Raw genomic sequence first — 23945 nt, forward strand, 5'->3', positions numbered from 1 at the left:
AAGAAGTGACGACAACCGACGCCGGACCTAGACTTTGGAATTCGGCCGACCGAGGACCCGCCTGACGGCAGGAGAACCCATCTGTTATGACTGCAGCTGTATGCACGATGAACATCAGCTAGTCTTACTGGACCAGGTTAATCATGGTGCCACTGAGGTTTGTGGGAAAGCTAATACCTCACCATGACTTTTTTTTTTAATCATCTCAGTTTTCTGTATGTTGTCAGTGTGGGGTGCATGTACATGTGTGAATGAGTACAGCACATGTACTCCTCACCTGCCATATTGCTAGAGGGACTCAGATAGCAGTGTAACACTGCAGTATGACTGCTCATTAACCTCTCTCCTGTCACAAGACTGACAGTTTCAAGGTCAACAGTATGGTTTGTGCCAAGTATCATGGTTACATACAGAAATACAGTGTAATTTCATGTTTTTACTTCTTGTATTCCACTCTCCCAATGTCCCAATTTTGTGCTTGCAATCCATCAAAATGGAAGTGCTAATCTCATAAAAAAGTGAAAATAGTTAAGTAAGGAAATGGATGATGGCAACAGAATGAAGTAAGAATTATCCTTAGTGATAAAACTACATATTAACTTACATAGTATGACAGCATTATTAAGATAGATGCAGAATATTTTATAATTAAGAAATTTCTTGGACACTACATAACCAGATTAAGTAAATGGTACTCAGACTTGTAGACTAAAATAAACTCAAAATGTTACACCTAAATTTGAATTTTTGGGATTATAGTTTCTCCTACTCCATATGTGGAGTGACATTCGAGTGGATATAGAGGGATTTCTCAGTTCCTGTCCTGACACTGCAACATTACAAACTGTTGCTTTGGAGCCCTCTAGTGACTGCAATGAACTCCTCATAAGCTCGAGCTCCTCCTAACCCATTACTGCTTTATCATCCAGATCTCATTGTCATCATTTAGACAACGATGTCTCCAAAGAGCTTAAGCATTAGAAGAGTGTCAGAATAATTACTAGACAGCTAAATAGTCCTTTTCTGCACCATTTCTCTTGAGTGCAGATATTTTATCAGTTTCTTTATTTTAGTGCCTTGCTGCTTTTTTTGTAATCAGATTTTCTCCCTTCTATGTCTTGGGCCACCGGCCTTCCACTTTGATTTGATTATCTCTTTGGCAGACCTTTTATAATTGTGTTTTATGCTAAAAAGCAGTTTTTCAGGGAAGGCAACTGATAAGGACAGAAAGCAACATTTAAAAAAAATGTAAAAGATGTGGACACAAGATCCTACCACAGGATCCCCACTAATTGTGTTTAATCTGCTTAGGACATTTCTCTACTGACTGCAGTATATGTAAAATTTTTAGTAGCAGAATGCTTGCAGAGCACAGGAATAAGTTAGCTGTTAAGGGCATTCTCCTGCCAGAGTCTACATTGGCGGGAACTTCAGATTCACAGACTCTGGAAAAGAGAAAGGCAGAGGATCGCCCCATCTAGGAAAGACTGACTCCCTCCAATACCCCACAAACTTCATCTCCGTATCCCACAAAAGAGATGTCCACTACTACAGCACCTATCAAGCCAGCCTCTCCTTCTTTGCAAGAGTCCTCCATCACCTATCACACCAGCCTCTCCTTCTTTGCAAGAGTCCTCCAGCACTGTGAAGGAGTCAGCTCTGTGAAGAAATACAGCTAGCTTTTCATTAGAGAAGTTGTTTTCCAATCTGATTCACTCAAGACCACCCCCCACCCCCCAGTTTCTTCGGTTTGTTCTTACAGGTCCCTTCAAGAGCTGTACACAGGTTTACAAGACACATCTTTGGCATAGTATCACCATGGCCTTAATAGTTCCCATCTCTGGCCAAGAAATCTTACTGACTACCCAACTAATCATTTCTCCTCCAGGCCAGGTTTTGGCACCTACAGCAATGGAATCCGTAATAACTGTTATGGTGGGCACTACTTTGCAGACATACTCATCTCTCCTGCAACAACTTTGGTACTAGTGACATCAATTACTTCAACATCAAGTTTTATTAGGCCCCATTTGGCACTGTATCTTCATCACCATTGGTTTTAGTGCCACTGTCAGAGCACTCTGTGTTTGATGTTTCAGGGCAAAGGTTCCTCTCTGGCACTGGTGGTCAGTTCTTTGATGTTGGTAAGGAACTCGACCTTCTGGGTGCTTGTTGGCTCTGGCCCCAAGCACTTTGGTGGACTCCACAGTGCAGAAGAGAGCTACACAAAGCTAATTTGTTCCACTGTGTCAGCAATGCAGGTTACTCCCAGACACACTGCAAAAACTGGACCATTGAGCAAGCCATTAGTTAGACCCATTCAGGACCAGAGGGTTACTAGGCTTAATCTGGTGAGATTTGGAGAACTCTCCTCCCAGGAAAGTTCAAAGACTTTCATCCCAGCCCTCCAAGGAAATGAAAGTGTAGATTAAGCACCAGGACTCCCCTCTCACAGTCTCAAACTCCAGATAGAGACATGGATGAAAGAGTTTTCCCTCAAATTCTCAGCTCAGGACATGCTGTTCTTTTTTAATTTCTCCAAGTTTTTTGGTTTCTAATACCATGACAGGAATGGAGCCCATTCCTAAGTATGATTAAAGTTTGTGAAATTAGTATTGTTTGAATCTTTGATGTTAGTCAGAACTGCTCTTTGCAGCATCCACAGTGTGTCCAGAATTGACTCAGTGAGATATTGGAGATGATGAGGCAAAGGGAGTAATGGCCAGTATACTATACCTCCACAGAAGGAAAGATCATACAGGAGAACTATAATTCCTGCCCCCCACCAACAAACTGGTAGGCATGGTTGGCAACAAGGTATGGAAGGAACCAGACATAGTGGAGCCCATTCCCAGAAAGCCAGAGAGAGTCCTTCTAACCCACAAAGACAGGTTGCACTGGAGCTAGGGGCTTCTTGCTGATTCAATAGTGGTTGTTGTAGCTATTAAGTAGGACATCCCAGAGGATGCTTCAACTATCCATCCTCCTAACAAAGACTCCAGGATGATGGATAGATTAGGGAAGTGGGTTTATGCATCCAATACGTTTTCCACTAGAACACTGAACTACTTGGCCCATGTGGTTCAGTTTCAGTAAGAGAGAGAGAGAGAGACTGCTCACAGTCTTTGGGAAAATTTGAAACTGTTGTCAGCCAGAGAACTCCATTGACAGTTGGAGACTCTGGTGACTATTATGAATACCATTTCCTTGACCATGCATCTCAAGCATAATGCAGTGGATGGGGTAGCAAGATTAGGCCAGACTACGAGAAGACGGGGTTATGCACCTTATGGCTTTCCTGCACTACTTCAAGGAGGATTTTACTAATACCTCATTAAATACTAATAAACCATTTAGGCAGCAAGTCAAGGAAGAAATTGTCTAGTTGTGAACAAGATGGCAAAACACTCACTACTGTGGGAATTAAGTTTACTACCACAAAAAGGACCTTCCAACATAACCAAAAAGGGTTAAGGAAGTTATTGTTTCAAAAATCCCTGCCGCCCCAACATAGACAGCAGCAAGACAGAGGTTCACAGGGCAAAAGGGACTTACATTCTGGATGCAGCCCCAGAAGTACAGGTGACACATTAGCAACCAGATTGGCAGGAGGTGCTTTCAAAGATTTTGCTGTTACAATCCCTGAAGATTTGGCTGACTGTTCCCCTCTAGAAGCAATCAGGGGAATGACTCTCTTACCCATTCCTGTGTGTCTGGCCATCATAAGGAATTCATGGGTAAGCAGAATCATATCCAGAGGCTACTTCATTCACTTTTTCACAAGGCCAGCCTCTAACTCAAACTTCCCAACCTCCATCAGTGCCACCCAGACAAAGGGAAGCAGCTATAAAGGAGGTACAGAGCCTCCTCCTCAACAAGAAGGCCATCCAGGAGGTTCTACCAGATCTTGATTTTAGTGAGCGGGGCTGTAAGTGGACTTGGAAGTTTTTTTTTCTCCCCATTCCATGTTCTATTTTCTGGATAAAGTTAGTTATGAATAGGGAGGAACTCGAGCTCATGAGGAGTTTGTTGCCATCGCAACAGGGCTCCAAAGGCACAAATCCTGACTTTCCATTGTGCATACACAAACCAGTGTATAAGTTATGTTTTTCTGCCTCAGAAAAAAAAAATGCAGACTTGGAAAACATGGTTACTAAATGAATCCAATACCCAAACTCCAGCCTATCACCTTTGATCTCTGCTGTGGTATTGCTCTGTTTACCCCCTGTATCACTATCTTAAAATACAGTAGAAATATACATTTACATGTAGTACTGCTCCAACAAAAGCACAGATATACAGTCAAATTCCAAAGTGAAAGTACCTTAAAACCCCACAGTGTACAAAAATGTGGTACTTAAAGATTCAAAGGAAGTGGAGGATAATGGCCTTTTACTGGAGTGGAATGTAAGGATGGAATCAAGCCAAGAATGTTCTCTGAACAGACAGCTATAGAGAAGGATTCTTAGTATTTTTTCTGACAACCTGAATGCAGATGCATGAAGGAGCTGGTTGCTCGTGAGACACCAGTTTTTATGTACCACTAAAATATCCTGTCGATATACTGGGGGAAAACAGACTTTAGATCCTGCTTTGCCACAGTATTAAGCCTTCAAAAAGCTTAATTTCAAGGCTTGGGAGGTTGGCATAATGATTAGGGTGTTTACCTTACAGAATCAAGGTGCAGGGTTTGATTCTTACATGGGGCAGCTGGCTAGGTTTAAAATGGCCTATAAGGACAGTTTGTCTAGAACTAATCTATAAACCTTATATCATCTCTGCATTATAAAATAGTCACAGCAGAAATTGTTACATAACAGGTAAATGGGAAAGACAGGGAGCAAAAGCCTGCATAGGTCCAACCTTCCAACAAACATCAGAAATCTCTCCCCTCTGACTTCTCAAAAGAATGAAAAATGTTTGAAAGTTTTCTGGGGCTGAAGGCTGCCCACATAATGGTCTACCAGGCATCCTGTACTGTTACAGACTAATTTCACTGGTTTACTATGTAAATGTAAGTTGGGGGAGGGGGTACTGGATACAGGATAGTCGGTCTGATTTTCATGTTCTTTCTCTTCTCCTTGTCCCTCTGAACTTGGTCAATTTGATAACGTATGTGCAAGGTCAGCAGCTGTTTGTGTCATATTATTGCTGTGTCCTTCATAAATGGCTGATTTTCTGGTAAGTCACTGAGTATTACAGTCAATACTTCCAGACATTAGAGTTTCATACTACTTATTGTTCATAAAATGCACGTTGATGCAAAAACTTTATTTTTAACTTTTTAATTGATTTAGAGTTATATTTAAAAAATGTCCCCAATATTGGGCCTTTGTACATCATTTTTTGGCTCTCTCTGTGATTAATATTTATTATACCATGATTCCCCCCAAAACGTGCACGCTGATTGGCCAGCGTGCCCGTTGTAAATCGAGTTATACTAATGGTAAAAGGTCCGGTCGCCCGGACTTTTTTCCATTAGTATAACTCGTTTTTTTTAAACACTGTCTCGCTATGTTAAATGGGTTTAACATAGCGAGACAGCTTTAAAATAAGCAATGGAGATGTCCGTTGCTTATTTTAAAACTGTCTCGCTATGTTAAACCCATTTAACATAGCGAAAAAGCAACGGAGAAAGCAAGATCTCCGTTGCTTTTTTTAGTGTCTCGCTATGTTAAATGAGTTTAACATAGCGAGACAGTTTTAAAATAAGCAACGGAGATGTCCGTTGCTTATTTTAAAACTGTCTCGCTATGTTACTGTCTCGCTATGTTAAACTCATTTAACATAGCGAGACATAAAAGCAACGGAGATCTTGCTTTCTCCGTTGCTTTTGCTCACAGCTCTGATGTACTGCGCAGGCGCCGCAGTACATCAGAACTGCCGGATGCCAGACATCTGCGGAAGGGCAGTAAACAGGCATTATACTATGCCATTATTTAAGAAAAGTAACAGTTTCTTTTCTTAAATAATGTCATGGTATAATAGCAATAACCCACGCCTGGGTGTGGGTATTTACCCACGGTTGGCTTTGTTTGGTCCCGGCCGCCTCGGGACCAAACCACGCCAACCGTGGGTAAATTTAGCATTACCCACACCCAGGCGTGGGTTATTGCTATATTATACCATGACCCCCCATTAATATTCCAAAACGTGCCTGCTGATTGGCCAGCGTGCACATTGTAAATCGAGTTATACTAATGGAAAAAGGTCCGGTCGCCCGGACTTTTTTCCGTTAGTATAACTCTATTTTTAAAACACTGTCTCGCTATGTTAAATGGGTTTAACATAGCGAGACAGCTTTAAAATAAGCAACGGAGATCTCTGTTGCTTATTTTAAAGCTGTCTCGCTATGCTAAACCCATTTAACATAGCAGACAGGTTTTAAAACATAACGGAGAAAGCAAGATCTCCGCTGCTTTTTTACTGTTGCTATGTTAAATGGGTTTAACATAGCGAGACAGTTTTAAAATAAGCAACGGACATCTCCGTTGCTTATATTAAAGCTGTCTCGCTATGTTAAACCCATTTAACATAGCGAAACAGTAAAAAAAAAAGCAACGGAGATATTGCTTTCTCCGCTGTTTTGCTCAACTCTGATGTACTGCGCAGGCACGCAGTACATCAGAACTGCCGCGGATGCTAGACATCTGCGGAAGGGCAGCAAACAGGCATTATACTATGCCATTATTTAAGAAAAGTAATAGTTTCTTTTCTTAAATAATGTCATGGTATAATAGCAATAACCCACTTCTGGGTGTGGGTAATGCTGTATTTACCCACGGTTGGCTTTGTTTGGTCCGTGGGTAAATCCAGCATTACCCACACCCAGGCGTGGGTTATTGCTATAACAACTGTCCCTAGTATTGTGCCTTTGTTTATAATTATTTTTGGCGCTCTATGTGATTATTGATCAAAGTTGAGAGCTGTGCTGCAAAAGTCTGCTTACACCCCATATGGCACGCAAAATCCTTAATGCATATCCCTGGGGCTTCATCCAGGAACAGATATTTAACATCCAACAAAGTCAACTTTCCTCCAAGGAAAATATAGCTGGCACTGTCCATTCAGTTATTCTTCACCCAGCCACCTCACTGATGCTAAGAAAAATGCCTAAACCACTCACTGCTAGCTTAAGCAGGCATTGTGCCCCAATGGTGCTGAAATAATGAGAGAGTTACAATATCAGAACTGAACTAAAAGCCAACTAATGCACAAAACAACTTCTTTTGAAGGCATAAACAGGCCAAAGCATAGATATGGTTGTGCAATACCTGACTAGAGTAGATTTTTTTTTTGCCTTTGGGTCTGCAAAAAATAATCAGAGAAGTTAATGAGAATTACTTATTGTTGTTGGCTTTTGCTGGTGAACAGGTGGAAAATATCTGCATCTTTCATTCTTTAATTTCCTGCTGTGTGTATAAATATCAAGGAAATCCTCAGGACTATGTCCAAAATGGTACTAAAAGTTTTCTTCAAGATCAGTAAACAGTTTGCCACGCTGAAGCTGTAATTTGTGAATTAAATTCGCATTTATTAATCAAACTAGCACCACTTAAAATACTGACAGATATGGCATCCAAAACACACTGCTTAGCTGTTGTAGCAGAAACTTTAATTTCAGAGTTCACCATTATTTCTCGCATTTCTAAAGTGAGACACAACAGAAATGCTGGCTTTGCAAAATAACACCACTGCCCTACTGATATATCACAAGAGTGGTGTTGACGTTTATTTTTAAGTGAGGTTAGCACACTAAGAAGACTGGAAGGCAGCTTCTTTCAGCAGGAAAACATGAACACTGCTGGCCTTTCTGCCTGTATATATGAACAAGTCTCTGTTAAGCATTCAAATGTAAAGCCTATCTTCCACACACAGAGCAATAGGAAAAGCATCCGGTGCTCTTTCTCCTACTTTCCTGCTGTTAGCTCATCCTCAGCTGATGTCATATCTTGTGACAGGATTGCAAAGCAAGCTGGAAGCTTGCATGAGACATACAGGGGAGGGGAATCTCATGTAGCTATGAAGAGACTCTTAACCTTACTCTGCTTTCCATTCTTGAATAACTATTTCAGCAGGAATGGGTGGAGCTGTACATTATACTCTCCAGCCTCCCATGCAGTGCCCCACTGTCCTGAATACAATTATCTACCACAAACTATTTTCACTAAATGTTTATGCATTTTCTTACATCTCTGTAGAAAAAAATCTGGACAGATATTTTGAAATGATCTAAACAAGTATTTGCTCGCTATTCAAGACAGAATTACACATTAAGTTGTTTTTTTCCCCTATTAAACTAAAAAAATCTTTAGTTGCTGCCTGGATCCTTCCAACTTAGTACATATATACAAAAAATTGTATTTTATATTACTGTACCAGGATCAGTACTAAACCAATGTTTGGTTAGACTTGTCCAACAATTTTAAGTATTTGATGAAATCTGACACTCTGTTACTGAAACTGTTGATCAGTTTTATGATGTCTGCTCTTCGGTATAAAGTAAAGGCATACAAGTAAAATTACAACAGATATTCCAACAGATCACCATTGCAGCAGCCCAAGCTGTATAGGACATATCCAACCAGTGTCCAAAGTTTTAGGGCACCTTTCACTTGCCTATATGTCTATGGAGGCCAGTAGAGTGTGCTGTATAAAAGTAGTTCTAGGGCCACCAAAATCTGGAGCTTTCTTGCCTCTCAGGAAAAGGGGACTAGAGCCCTAAAATATCATGCTATGTGCTAGGGGAAAGAGGAAAAGCCAGGGACAAGGAGAATCCCACCCTTGCAGATAAAGTGGAAGAATAAGTCCTGATTAAAAAAAAAACACTTGACAAGAAGGGGGCAGGATGGAGGGTGTTAAATACTGCAAAAGAGATCTATTTACTGTTACGGTAAGTTTACTTACAAAACTCTACAATGTTTATCATTGGATCACTGTTGCAATAGCCTAACATATATGGGAACGAGTACCAAAGCTCAGACAGTCACGGAGAAAGAATAAGGGCTAGACTGCAGGTCTCCCTGGAGAACAGGCCAAGCAAAACCTGTTCTAGATGTCAAGGAGGAGTCAGTTACACACTGCTTCGAGAAAATGTGTACAGATCACCCAGATGCCTCCACTACAGTGCATCTGGAGTTCACCCCTTTCCACAAGGTTGAAGTAACAGCCATAGCCCGGTGAAGGGTTGGATCTTTACATGATGAAAATAACAAAATTGTGCAGCATGGGATAACCATTTGGAAACATTCTGCTTCAACAGTGGTTGTCCCTTTTTCTTACATTCACATGTAAGAATGAGAAAATTCGGAGTATGCATCTTTGGAACCTTGACATGTAGAAATGACAGGTCCAAAATGGATTTCCAGGCTCCCTCCTTATTATGTACTAGAAATATTGCTGAATAGAATCCCCCTCCTTTTTGATTACCTAGTACAAGTTCTATACACCCTGGGAAAGCACATGAGTAATAATGCAAGGAAACAGGTGAATTTGGTATTGTGGATGGGACAGAATTTCCTTGCCATCTCTGTCCATTTTGAATGATTCCTAATACCAAAGAAAAGGATGTCACAGAGTCTTTTGAAAGGTTTATAAGGCTACCAGGGTGGGGAAGGAGTGCCAGCATAGTCAGCTATTTTTCTTTGACTGAGGAGCTCTTTCCTTTTTCTTGAAACTGCCCCTGTCTGTTTCTTGAAAGGCTGCTTTCCTGACCTACAACATGGTCCTAGACTAGATGAAAAATGTCTCCTATATTTTGGTATAGGGGGACTGAAAAAAATTAGTTTACCCCCTAAATTACCTTTCCCATTTCATCAAAATTCTTTATAACATCCACATATGATGTGTAAACCCCTTTATTCAAAGAGGCATTAAGAATTTCAGATTTGATATCTTTCTGGTAAATTCTGGGTCCATAACCATGCAAAAAAAACCTTTGCATGTCTGATCCCATTGCTGCAGCCCTAGATACTGAATCAGAAGCAGCATAAGAGCATCAGAAGGACGGTGAGACTTAGGAAAGCAAAGAAAGCAAGGAGGATTTAGAGTCCAAACTAGATGAATCAGCAATGCAATGTCCTTTTTCCTATCGGCAAAGGATGCCAATAGAAATTTGGAAGTATGAGCCCAACCCATTGGCAGACCTAAAGTTGAAGAGGTGTGAACCTTTTTCCTGAATCTGTCAAAAGGAACTGGATTAGAAGTAGCCAGGTGTTTAGCACTAGCATTTTTTAATAGTGAAATTACTGAAGGATCGGCTCTGAGTTTATGGAAAAGGTACCTCTGAGCCTGAGGAGCCTTGTACAATTTATCTGATTTTCTAGAAGCAAAACAATGGCTATCAGGAGAAGAACTGGCTGCATTAAAATCAGCCTTCTGTGTTGCAACAACTGGAGATATAGCCACTGGTCTGATGGTCTCTACCTGCAACAGGTTATAAGTACTCTTTTGAGATTCAGAAATTTCCTTATGCTCCCATTTAAACAAACCCTTCAGCCTTCTAATACCATCAGGGAAAGACAATTCCTCCACAGGGGGAATATGGAGAAATGGTCAAGGGCGTTGATATGGACACAGTGATTCATTCAGTGAGGGCCACGAAACAGAGGATGAGGATGTTGAAGATGGTACTGAAGAACCCTCACAAACGACGTTACTTTCCTTTTCTTAATGACCAGAACAGGGACTTCAAAGGTACTGACAAAAACTCCATAGCAGCCTGAGTAAGAGCTTTAAGCTCTTGGTTCTCTGCAAACAGCTTGAGGGAACTAAGCCAACCCCTAAGAGTCTTAGATGTGAAAGACAAATAAATGGACATAAGCCATAAAAAAAAAAAAAAAAAAAAAAAAAAAAAAAAAAATATATATATATATATATATATATATATATATATATATATATATATACTTTTTACAAAACATAGTATGGACCCCCCCCCCCCCAAAACTAGGTACTTATCTGCCCCATTTCTCAAAACTTTCTATCCACTGAAGAAAAAGCAAGACTTACCGGTAGTGTCAATGCCAAGAAAGTTTCAAATTTTGTTGCACATATGTGTACTTTTTTGGGGGGACATGATCCTGGGATGAATGGGTACATATAAATCACCCTAAAGCTTTGTATATTGGCCGGACATTTTTCCCATAGCCTAGTCTTTGTAAATGATACCCTTTCATAATGTGAATTCCAGATTATTGGGACAGACTGCTGTGGGATGGGAAATTAGAGTATTCACATCAGATGATCAATGAGTTAACACCTGGGAACTCCTTTGCATGATTCTTCAACTGTCTCACCATGATCCATGCCCAGAGATGGCATTTTCTCCTCCAGATAAAAAGTCATGCTGTCCCCTTTCCCCTTCAGGATTCACATTTCTGGCCTCCATCAAATGAAGTACAATCTTAAAGGGAAAAATAAACAGCCCAAGTGAAATGGTATACACTGTAAACATTCAAGCTGTCAGAGGTAATTGCCTCCAATGACATGGAACAAAATATGGGGAGGGGAACACCTACAGCAGAATGTCTTTTCAAACAACAAATTATATGATCATTACTCACATATCTACTGTCTTACTCTGAGGGCCCTCAGCAATGGGTAACTTCCATGCTGGAGTCATCCTGGCAGTGGAATACAGACGGTTTAAGCTACGAGTTGTTAGCCAGCTTCATTTGAGTCTCATTTTTCAGCTGCATATTGTGTGATTCTTGTCAAGTCACTTAATCAGATGAGCCACACTTGTAAAAAGCACTTGGTGCCTACTGATCTTACTTGATTAGCAAAATAAAGACAGAGAAAAAAAACACTTGGGAAGAGTCCAAGGTTATCAGGACCAAACAGATGGAGAAGCACAATGAAGGGATCAAGAAAAAATGCCTTGCAGAACAGCCCTGCCACAGGACCTCCAGGCTGCAGTGCTTCACAAAGGTACAAACAAATGAGTGCCATACAAATGTTGACTATGGATACATTCTGAACTACTGTGCTGGAAATAATAGCACCATTGGATAATATTTTACTGTGCTTACCAAGGGTCTGCTCATCTGATATTTCAGTGTAATGCAAAGTACAAACCATTTAGTCTGCTTGGAAACAGGGAAGCCTTTACTCCCAAGAAGCAAATTAAACACAGAGCTGAACTATTTTTCTTATGATCATAGATCTCTTTTGGGTAGAAAACAACCAACAGTGAACTCCTAGTATATGTAAAATAATCTCTTCTCTCCTTTGGCAAGACGGCCACAAGAATGATAGATTGATCCATACACAATAGTGAAAACACCTTTCAAATAAAAATTGTGTTACTGACAAAGCTCCAATCCCTGCAAACCGGAAAAGGCTTTTTATCTATAACAGCCTGCAGCTCTGAAACTGATCAGCAGATGTAATACCAACAACAATAAAGTTTTCTAGGATAAATATTTAAGGCCCACTGATATATCTGAAAAATGGTGATACAACATTATATCAGTCATGCAACTCAAGATTCTCAAAGAGTGGGTGGATTATTATAAAGGATGTCAGTGATATGTAGATGATACCTCACTGCAGCTGTTTAACAAAGCTGTGTTGAGCTAAGACTCTGCTTTCCACAGAGTTATGAAAGACCAACCATATAGAGACATAAACCCTGACTACTGAGGGAGCTAACATCTTGCTCAGAGTTGCCTTAAATGTGAATATTTGCCAGCAGAGTGACAGGCAGCATAACAGTCCAACTGAGAACCTTTTCCATTTTGCTTTGCAGACAGGCCCCATAAAAGGACTGTGCCAAAAACTGTTGCCACTTTAGGCAAAACGTTGGGATGCAGGAAGGATGCTACCTGAAAAAAAAACAAGCTGTTAGCTGTGCCAAGTCATCACACAACTTAAATCTCACTCACTGGGGATGAAAAGACCAGATGCCAGGCATACCTCTCTCAACTGTACAGATTTTCAATGACTGTCCAGATTTTTGCCTTACATTTTTGGTTCATTTTTCATAAAATTGTGGTTTTCTGGTAAATTAGTGGCAAATCATTTAAGACTGAAGTTAGAAAATAGTGACAGACATTTGAGTTTCAGACTTCATATCCTTCAGAAAAATGCATGCTAATGCAAAACCTGTTATTCTATCAACTTTGTAAGTTTGTAAGAGCAATGTTTAAAAATTGTCCCTATTTTTGGTCCTTTGTCCCACTTTTATTTATGGCTTTGTCCAGATTTCTAAGAGGTTGAGAGATATGAGCAGGGTCTCATCAGCCACCAAAGGGCAATCAGGTAGGCAAACCATGGTCTGTACACCCAACACTTTGTCAGAAGCCAGGGAATGAGAGGACATGCTGGAATGTGTACATAAACAACAGTATGCAGTTTAAGGAGAACAGAGAACCCTGGCAGTGTATTACATTATCCTTGTGAAACACAGGAAAAACTCCACACCCACAGCTTAATGATCAGTTGTGTACTAGACCATGACAGCTTAAGATCCAGCAGAGGTCATTATCTGACATTCTCAAAATTTATATCACAATCAGGAAGAGGCCATGACTTGTAGCTTACTCACACAGCAACTTGCCTCTCTACAGAGGCAGATATGAATACATCCTTTCCTGCTTGTTCAAATTTTAGATCATCAAAGTAAGTGGTATACCTGACAAAGAGTGATAATTCTGCTGTCAATGATAGTGAATGATCTGACATAAGGCACTCATACAAAGGTTGCAACAAGGGAGCAATGAAAATAAATGATGCCATAAGTCCTATCAGTCACAGAAAAAGAATATTTTGGTCTGAACTTCCCACACATGCAAGACCAAAAGATGAGTTATAAAAGTTGACAAGTCAAATAGTAATGATATACTTATGGAATTATAACAAGAGGAAAGTGGTTCTGTACTTGACTAGACTTCTTAAACAAGTGATTGAAACCAAATGTACTTTATCCTGGAAGCATAAGAGTTCTATCCAAAAATGTACAGATCGTACTTTGCCTTACTCCTACGATTCTCCTCTGTTTTAAATGATGATTACCTTTATCACGGCTGCTCAGCTGACAACATATTAGATAATCAGTGAGAATTTATGGCAGGAAGTCAGACATTTGAAATGTCTATGACAAATGGCTAAAATACATTATGAAAAAAAACAGTACAACAACAAATACTTGTTGTATATAGCATGCAATAGATATTTGCTGTGGTGCTAGTTTGTTATTATTAGACTGGAGATAATATCCTGACGACTGCAGGCTTAGGAAGACGTTTCATCTCAAACAAGGGGAATTGGTGGTATTTAGTTTTAATGTCAAAAAAGTATCTGATAAGACTGAATGGTACTATTTAGTTTGGGTTATAGGCATCTCGGATTATATACTGGTTTGATTATGATAATTTACATATACTCTTCAACTGGAAGTACTACTGGTTTGTTGATGCCCTTTCGTTTGTCTCTGGGTATTCATCAATTATGCCCATTGTCCCTGGTCCTGTATGCATTATGTCTTGAACCTTTTACTGAAACAGTCTGAAAATCTGACTTAAGTGGTTTAAAGGAAGCAGCAGGAAGTAAATAAAAATCCATTTCTGTAGGCACTATATTGATATATTTAATGAGACCTAAACGTGCTTGGGGTTCAGGCTTGGTACTTTTTCTGAACAGAATATTTATACAACAAAGCCTAGGGCAACAACAGTGAATTATATGCCTCCTCTACAAATAACAGAATTCAGATTCTTATGGAAGGGTGCTGCTACAAAACATTTGAGAATTTGGTTAGGAATCACACGAAGATTTTTTTATTAAGCTGTATGCAGAAGTGAATAAAAGGTTTAAGGAAGAATTCAGAAAGCAGAAAATGATAGGTTTAGAAATGAACCAGGGGTGGTACAGACATTGTACTGTTTATGCTGAGTTTATTGTTGCATGTTATCTAGTCTTTTTCAATGAATATATCAAGTAGTTTTTGGAAAACTGTCAAAAGGATGATGCAACACTTTTTCGCTGGTGATAAGACATTTATCTTGGGAAAAGTTCACTCTATTCAGGAAGGTAGGAGTACTTAATATTCCAAATCATTATTTATACAGTGATGATGTGTGCATAAAAATAAAGTATCTGATAACTGTGTTGCTACGTAGGCGAGTTTGGTAGGTGTCTGACTTGTGCCCATCCAGAGGATTTTAATGGAGCTACTGTCTTGGGATATTTTAACTCGACTGTATAATTTATCCAATGGAAGCAGTGAGCTAAGCATTCATCCTTTTAATTTTCCAGGGTGGTAGGCTTAATCTCCTCTCCTGTAGAAAGACTACTTGATGTACTTATCAGGGTGTCCCACCTGGGAACTTGGACATCAGGCAGATATGGAAGTGGTTTCCTCTTCAGCATAAACAGAGAACCTCCAGAGACACATCAGCAAACAAATGTTCCTGTTCTTGTCTCCATAAGATCCATACCGGTCCACTCTGTAGATTTTTCTAGTGTAAATCCTTACAAGTAAAACAATACATCCAATTCTAAGGACCATACATGGAGAAGATAACTGCTAGACAGGGATGACAATCAAATTGATTAAAAATGAAAAGAAAGATTTATGAAGACAAAACAGGCTGGATATTATACTTCTTTGAAAGAATACTGAGAGAGAGAGAGAAATGTGGCTGTTAGCAATACCCTCTAGGAGACATGAGAAGGAAAGGAACTGAAAATGAAGGGCAAAGGATGTAGAAAAATACAAGACTTCCAAATTGGAGAGGGGGGGGGGTGTCAAACTTCAATTTGTGAAAAAGGAAATACTACTTCACAGAGAAGACAGTGGACAAACAGAGTGGAGTTTCAAAGGAGATACTTAAAAGGGCACAAGTGGAAATAAAGTGCATGCAGCTAACTGCAGAGAACTTGCTGCAACAGTCAGGCAGAATATGTAGCCTGTTACTCTTCTGACAGACCCTAGAATATGTGATGAGATGACAGTAGATGAATATCCACCTTCTGATGGGATTGAGTTCACAAATCACCTGTCATAGCTCCCCCCCCAAAAAGAAAAAGATTCTTTAAAGCACTGCCATTTTGCCATCTATCCAACATGACAAGCCCAGGAAACAAGCACTGCTGACAGAAGTTCAGTTGTTATTCCAAAAGATGGTAAATAGAACGGACTTCACAAAAGAAGTGGTAGATTAAGCCAACGGGAGACGGAAGATCATTTAACAAACAAGAAATAGCTGCTTAAAAGAATGATAGATGTTTTACTAAATCTGAGCAGGAGAAAAATCAAGTCCTTGGGTATAAGTACTTAGTTCTAAAGTCAGCAAAGTGATCTGTTTTGTTTCTTCGTTTCATCTTGAAATATCAATAAACAGCAGAGAATTCAAATCAAGGCAAATTGCTTAAAAGAATGATACCCTTTCAGAAGATTGTCCCTGGCTTTCCTACAAAGCCACTCTTCCAGCTGTCACTGGATTGCATACTGTTGTGTTGCAGGTACAACTGAAGTCGTGATTATGCTTGCCATTCAGAACAGAGAAGTGAAGCATCTTTAGTTTCAGTGTGTCTTAGGAATGCTTTAAGCATGTGCAACACTGTACTCTGATCACCCTGTTCCCCCCCCTAAAAGCCACAGACCTTTTGCAGCACTTGAGCTAAAAGCATGGATGCAGCATGATCTTAAATAACCAACCCAAAATACAGTGGTTAATTTCTGCTTCTCTGACTGTGGGAATGCAGCCAGTTCTCCTCAGTGGGTCTTTGTAAATGATGTGCAGGTACATAATCATTTAACACCTTGATGTGTTACACTATGTGACTTTGAAAATTGCTACAGTAAATTGTTTATAGAATATGCAGTACTTTATCTTGCAAATGGGACTGCGTCTGAGATAAGTCTGTGAAGAGTGTACTTAAACATTTAACAAAAGTAATTAAATCAGTGAAGGAATCGAGTCCAAGAAAGGAGGAGACACTTGAGAGCATTGATGGGGAGTACTTAGAGGAAGGGTTACGAGAGTAGCACTACCCACAAGGGTTAGAGAAGACTCCTGATGAACAGCTGTTTTCAGGTGGAGAGACAACATACTGAGTTCAAGTAAACAGGGCAGTAGCCAGATGTAGCAGATCTCTAACACTACGTAGAAGGCTATAAATAATTATTTGCAACAGGCCTCAGCTTGGTTCCTTTTAGCTTGGAGCCTGTGTATTTACTGCAGAGTAGATAATGTTTGGTTATGTAAAATTAGTATCTAATTTGCCACTGTGCATCTGATTATTCCATAAATAGAAAGGAATGATGCAGGAAGCGCAAATAGGTATTTTACACTTAGTGTTACGAACAGACATACTGTGGCTAGATTCTTTGGTTTCCTTATAGCAATATAATAAAAAAGACCAAATGTTTAAGGGACTAAAATGAATATTGCAAAAAGGGCAATTAGTCCCATAATGCTCAGGAAAGGTTAAACTATCATCATCTAATTGATTTTATTTTCAAACCTAAGGGCTAAATTTGCACAAACTACACACAATTTAAATTATGGTCTACTAAACTTACTGCATTTGCAAGTTGTACCATGCATCAGTCTTAAAATATGTTTTACCTTATGTTAGTCAAGCTGGGGAAAACTAAATCAAAGATTAAACAAAGGTGCAAAGCATTTCATGTATATATATCTAGCCTTACCCACTTTTTCCCATGCAGCTATTGTTTAAAAAAATGGTGTATTATATATGCACACACACACACACATATATATATATATCTATATATATATCTATATCTATATATATATATATATATATATATATATATATATATATATATATATATTTAAAAGCAAAAATTACAGCTGCCTGTAGGCATAACATCTGGGATGCCTCTGTTTAAAAAAAAACAGGACCCATGTCTCAATATTGCTGCCAACTCCTACATTGTCTCAGTTCTGATTGCCTGGTTAACTGAGCTTATCTAATCACAAAAAAGCTGCTCCCTACTGATTGCACTTAAAGTTTGCACTTAATGTTACTAAATGGAAAGTGTATTATAAAAACATGAATGCATGTTTTCTGAGTAGCTCTTCATACTTGCCAATAACGGTCTAGAAAGACGACTATTTGATAAGAGCTGCAGATTTTGAATCTGGTACAAATCTTTGGTTTAAGAGTTGGCAGGTTGGTCCACTGGAAGCCACAGAGCCAAAGTAGTTCTTGGTTTTCAACAAGGATGTTTTTTCCATAGGGGTGGTAGCAAGATGGCCATTATTTGGAATACATTCTCCTAAAAGACCAAGTCAGCTGTCATAATACTGTGTGCGCTTCAATTAACTTATTTGTACAAAAGTAATAATTGCTAAAATTCTCCAAGGCAAATACCATTATCTGCTTCAACTGAACATTTTAAGTGCTACACAGTATTACTGGTTTATTTAACATAAAAGCTACAACATTGCTGTTTGCTCCAAAAAGACTGTTATAACTTGCTGCTGTATATGATTAGCACCAGTAAGCAGATGCATGCTGTAACCATCTTACTGGAAGAAGTGTAATTTTAAGCAGTTTTATTCTATTAATGTCTGGTTTGAATCAGTTCTAATCATAGGTGGTGGAGTTGTCACTTTTATATTTAGCAAAAATAATGCTTACCTTAAAAATGCAAGGTTAACAGGAGCATAAAGCAGCTGCCAACTACCGTAACAGCTTAAAACAGTAGCAAGAGAGAACTGCTAGCTTGATACTAAACAGATGGTCTTGGCTGGTACTACAGAATCAACAAGAGGAAAAGTAAATATGCTGTCAACAATAAAGGGAGTGTACAATATATACATAACTAGCTTCCCTGTTTCTCTTAGTTATCAATCTCCCCCTTAAAAAAACCCTCAACCCTCCCCTCCCAGCACAGAGCACTATACAGTTCTATGCAAAACATTACCTGCAGTGTGCAAATATCTTTGAAATGGGGCATGTCTACCTGGATCATCCAGATGGAGAGTTCCTCCACACACTGAGATTGAGCAAAAAGAAAAAAATTTAAAAAATACATGCTGTACTTCAGGGTTGCAATAATTTTGAAGTAATAATAACATACTAAAATGTGACCCTACAAATATTACTACAAGTAGTGAGCATTGTGGAAACAAGACGCCTTGCTGAAGTCTACTAAAGCCAGAGTGAGCTGATCACAAGCAGGGAACCATATATTCACACACATTAAAATATATATATATATATATATATATACATATATATATATATATATATATATATATACACACACACACACACACACACACTAGATGCAGATATGGATTCCATTAATTTGGGAGAACTGTCAGAATGTCGAACAGTTGCACTATTGCATTTATCGTCAAAAGCGCAGAATTTCAAAAAATGATGGTACTTGTTCAGGTATATGAAGTCTGTGATTTAATTGTTTGCCATTAGCTTTATATTGTATGGTTTGTAAGGAAACCAGAAATGTTAAATACAAGATAAAACTCTGAACCTTCTGTAAAATGCTGGTCAATTGTTAGGTATTGGTTGCAGTATAGCAGGAAGTGCGATTTTTGCCCTTTCGCCTTCGTAGTACAATCTTGAAGTTTATATATACAAGCAGCAAGGGGTCTTGCCAGTTGATAACATATTGAACCTCATCTGATTGAGCTTAAGTGCTCGAAAACATAAATACTGGAACAAAAAAAAAATTCATTTTTTTTTACACCTCCACACCCTTGAATATGTATGTACTTGTGTATGTGTAGTGGTATATGCAGTGGTGGAGGGATTGTACATGGATGTGTAGTTCTGAGAAATGCCAGACCTCCCACCTGCACAATGAGTTCATACATCACAAGAGGAAGAAGGCCTCTAAGTCTTGAGGTCTTGTATTCTCCAGTAACCCCCCCCCCACACACACACACACACACACACACACTCTCGAGAGTAGTGCTACACTTAGAAAATGGGAACTGTCAGAAAAAATATTCTAACTGAAATGTTAATGGAGGTCTTCTTTTTGTAGATTTTGCAATGAATAGTTCCCTCTGCAGGTAAGGAATCTTATAGCAAAGTAGAAAAGTAAACAATTGTCTATATACAGTTGGTGATGCTCTTTAAAATTCTAATGTAGTAGGACACTGCCACTACTTTAATAAGGATGGAGATTATTGATATAGATAGAGATGTGTGTTTGAGGGCAATGACACCTAAGAACAACTAAGTAAGAAACAAGTGGACATGTCTGTAAATGTGACAATGGGATAATTTTAAAGAAAATAAGCTATTAGTATACACAAGGATTACGATGAGGGTCACTGGAAAATTATGGAAAACATGCTGTTGAAATTGCAGGGCATTTGCACAACCAGAGGTTATCCCACAAATGCAGTCACATATGCCCATTTGATTATCCTGTAACTGCAGCAGCAGCTTTCAGAGATACTGCACTTTACAATTAGTGCAACACTCCCTGTGACATTAAAGCACTCTGGTACTATGCCTCCAGTAAAACAAATCCTCTCCTACAATATAATATATTAATATATAAAAAAGAAAATTACATCTAACCTTAAGATAAATACAAGTGTCTGCAGTATTTTCCATAAATATCTGTGCATTACTAAACAAAAACGTTTCCATGTCCAAAAATTAAACCTAGCAAAGTTCTGCACATTTTAACATTTCAAGTATAGATAATATGCAGATTTTCAATCTAGAGATTACATGATTGTGTTTACATGTTATACTGTCTTTGTGCAGCTGCTACTGACTGGATACAGTTTTGTTTCAGATCAAACAAGCTCTGCCCACTCTCCTCTCAAAACGGTCTTTGTCCAATTTCCTATCAGTATGTATATGCGTGCTGTTCTCTCACATTAAAAAAGTTATACCCATTTCCTTTGTGTTTCAAAAAAGAATAGTCTGACTACTCACATTTCCTCTATGCCAGTATTCCTTTTCAGTCTACTTAAATCTGTTAGTTCCGTAGCTCCAATTGAGTCTTTTGCTGTCATACAGATAGCCATGCCACTGCCCCTTTTGCGTGCACTGAATGAATGAAAACTATGACATGGGAGGCTGTTGACCTGAATAAGGGTGGTAGTTGTGTTACTGAAGTAGCTTAGGCCTATCCCCAAACCTTAAATAGCTGCACAATTTAAAACAAATGGCATGGGAGGCTATGAACCCAAGTGGGAGCATCAGTGAAAAAATATGGCAAGACTTTATTAAAAGAAACCAGAATGAAAGCAGACACCCAGTAATACATTCTACATATTTCAATAATGTTGTGAACTGTGAACTCTTAGTACAGTTGCAGATACCTGGGACCAGCTGTGTTGGTGTACACGGCTAAAGTCCTAATTATGGCCTAGGTGGCCCAGGTTTGATTAGCAGCTGGGATGTCTGTTGGTGATGTCATGGGGAGGAAAGACATGCCTGGTCTCAAGAGAAACGGGGTGGAGATGGACTGTCCAATGCCACAATCCTTGAATGGCAGGGCACCATCACAAGAAAAGCCTGGGGGGAGTAAACATTTGGCCACCAAGCCATAAATCCAGCAATCTTCATCATAGTTATTCAGCAGCATTTACTTACAAAGGAGTGCACAGTGGCTTTCACAGTGATACAGGTCCCTTGTCCCCCACCCCAGAGGAGGATTTGGAGCCATACTAAAAAATGCTCTCATTGTTAATATGCTGCCAAGGCCACTAACAACTCCCTGTATGATTGCTTTCCTAGCCAGCTCTCGCTGTTACTGGGGAACACCCAGAAGAAGATAAAGAATGGGCCAATAGGGAAAGGCCTGATGGTTGGCAGGTGTAGTTGGAGAAAGTATACATATAAAAAAAAACTGCAAAGACCTAGAAATTGCTAAAAATAGTACAAAGTGGCTTTGATTATGACTTTCATGAAAGTCATTTACTTATTTGATTTTCCTCATTTAATTTAAAATTGATTTGATCGGGGAGACTCTCACTCACTATGCAAATATTAATCATGTTTGATAAAAAAGGATTTTTGTAATTACTCCATTATTGCTTTCCCATTGCATTGTGTGCTGTTACTTTGCCTCTGTCTGTGGCATGACTGGAAGTGGTCCTTTACTATAGTTTACTAATAAATTTACCAGAAAGAAGGGCAAACAGAAATAAGTAGAAATGTATCTGAGCAATTCAAATCACTTCTGTATATGTAGTTTTGTCACTAGGCCTTCTAGCCACTTACAAACCAGTACAGACGGTCTACTTACCCGTCAGCCTTCATAATTCAACAGAAGTCAATCTTCTGCTGCATTCTGTGTCAGAATACAGCACAGCCTACAGCTGCTTAAATGTCCAGGTAGGCAGAGGAGAGGACAGTAGCCAAAGGACAAGGAAGAAGCAAAAGCAGGATTTATAGCTGCCTTTTAAAAAAAACGACCATTTTTTTATAATTGTGATGTTCTAGTAATAGATGATTAGGGCAGCTCAAACATGGCTGGCTGAATATTTGGCTGTAACACATAATCCAGGTGTAGGTAATGCATCCATTTAACTACAGTAAGGTGGGTTACTCAAGAGGCAAGGACAATGGAGCAAGCACTCCTCTCCAATACTCTCTGAATAATCCACACTTGGTTTATGTATTACATCCATTTGTTATGGACAAATGTCTCTCATTTGAAATACTAATATTAAGTGGTTTGTGTTTTTTTTAAGCAGTTATTTCTTTCAGTCTACACTCTCAACTTTTTATGTTAAGAGTCTGTAGCCTTGTACACTACTTGCTATTTGGGATTTAGAGAGAAATGAGCATCAGTGGTACATAACTAATACATTTCACTTTTTTTATTTTATTTTAGCGTTTAAAGTTTTTTAATGATTTTATATTGGCATGCCACTACAGAAAGGAATATGGCAGCTTTTACTCAGTAAATGGCATTAAATGAAGTGTCGTGTATGTTTAAGCAGACTGGTGGGGGTTATGCAGCATTAACACATATACTTTGATTCTGACTCTGTGACTGGTTAAGGTAAACAGCATAACTTGTGTCAAAGTATAATATGAAAATACACCATAGCCAACCGCAATCAAAATAATATAAAAGTAGCTCTGCTCAATGTTACAGGCATAAATAAACTGCACTCCTTACAGGTATTTCTAACCCTTAAAAATACTGATATATGACAGTTACTGAAACATATCTTCAGAACAGGGAAAGTGTCCTCACAGTACTGGGTTTTAATGCTTACCACTCCTTCATACCAAATGCTGAATTGATGTTGCAACTAATGGGGGTGTATCTGTACTCCTAAAAAAATATTTCACCACCAGACTTGTAATGCAGGACCAAGAACTTCTCCTTACTCTTACAATACACAAAACCCAGTACCATATGAGCTACTACCCTCTCTATGACACAGGCAGATTAAACCAATATCCCTTCACCACAAAGCCTAACACAGTCCTCTGAGGTGAGTTCAATTATCCCTCCAGTAACTGGGGAGCCTACACCACCACAAACAAGTATGAGCAGAGATAACTTAATTTGATTAATTCCCAACTCCTTGAATCAAACTGTCCAAATCCCAAGCACGGTCTCTAAAATATTACCTTTGAATGTCACAAATACAGCAGACACCTAAGGCCTGTGGCTGCCAAAGTCTGCAAACTTGTAAATATCATTAATACTCCAGACAACCTATGTGCTCTCCAGAAGGGCCTAACTCATGCTAACAAGCTTGGACCGCAGTTTCAAACTAAATACTAAACAATGCAGTATCGTGTCTTGACAAACCTGGACACTCCTATCACACAGGTGACAAACCTCTCCCTAAAAACCGACTTAGTCATTAGGGACTTTGGCACCTACATTGACACTGAACTATCCTTTGACCACCATGTGATCACTGTTGTTAGGAAATTCGTTTATAGAGACTGATCACTAATGACGCATCTTTTATATCCAAGGAAATCATGTCCACTTCTATTAC

The sequence above is a fragment of the Protopterus annectens genome, chromosome 8.part0 (assembly GCF_019279795.1).
Source record: "Protopterus annectens isolate FY-2018-M chromosome 8.part0, PAN1.0, whole genome shotgun sequence".
NCBI classification, from domain to species: Eukaryota; Metazoa; Chordata; order Ceratodontiformes; family Protopteridae; genus Protopterus; species Protopterus annectens.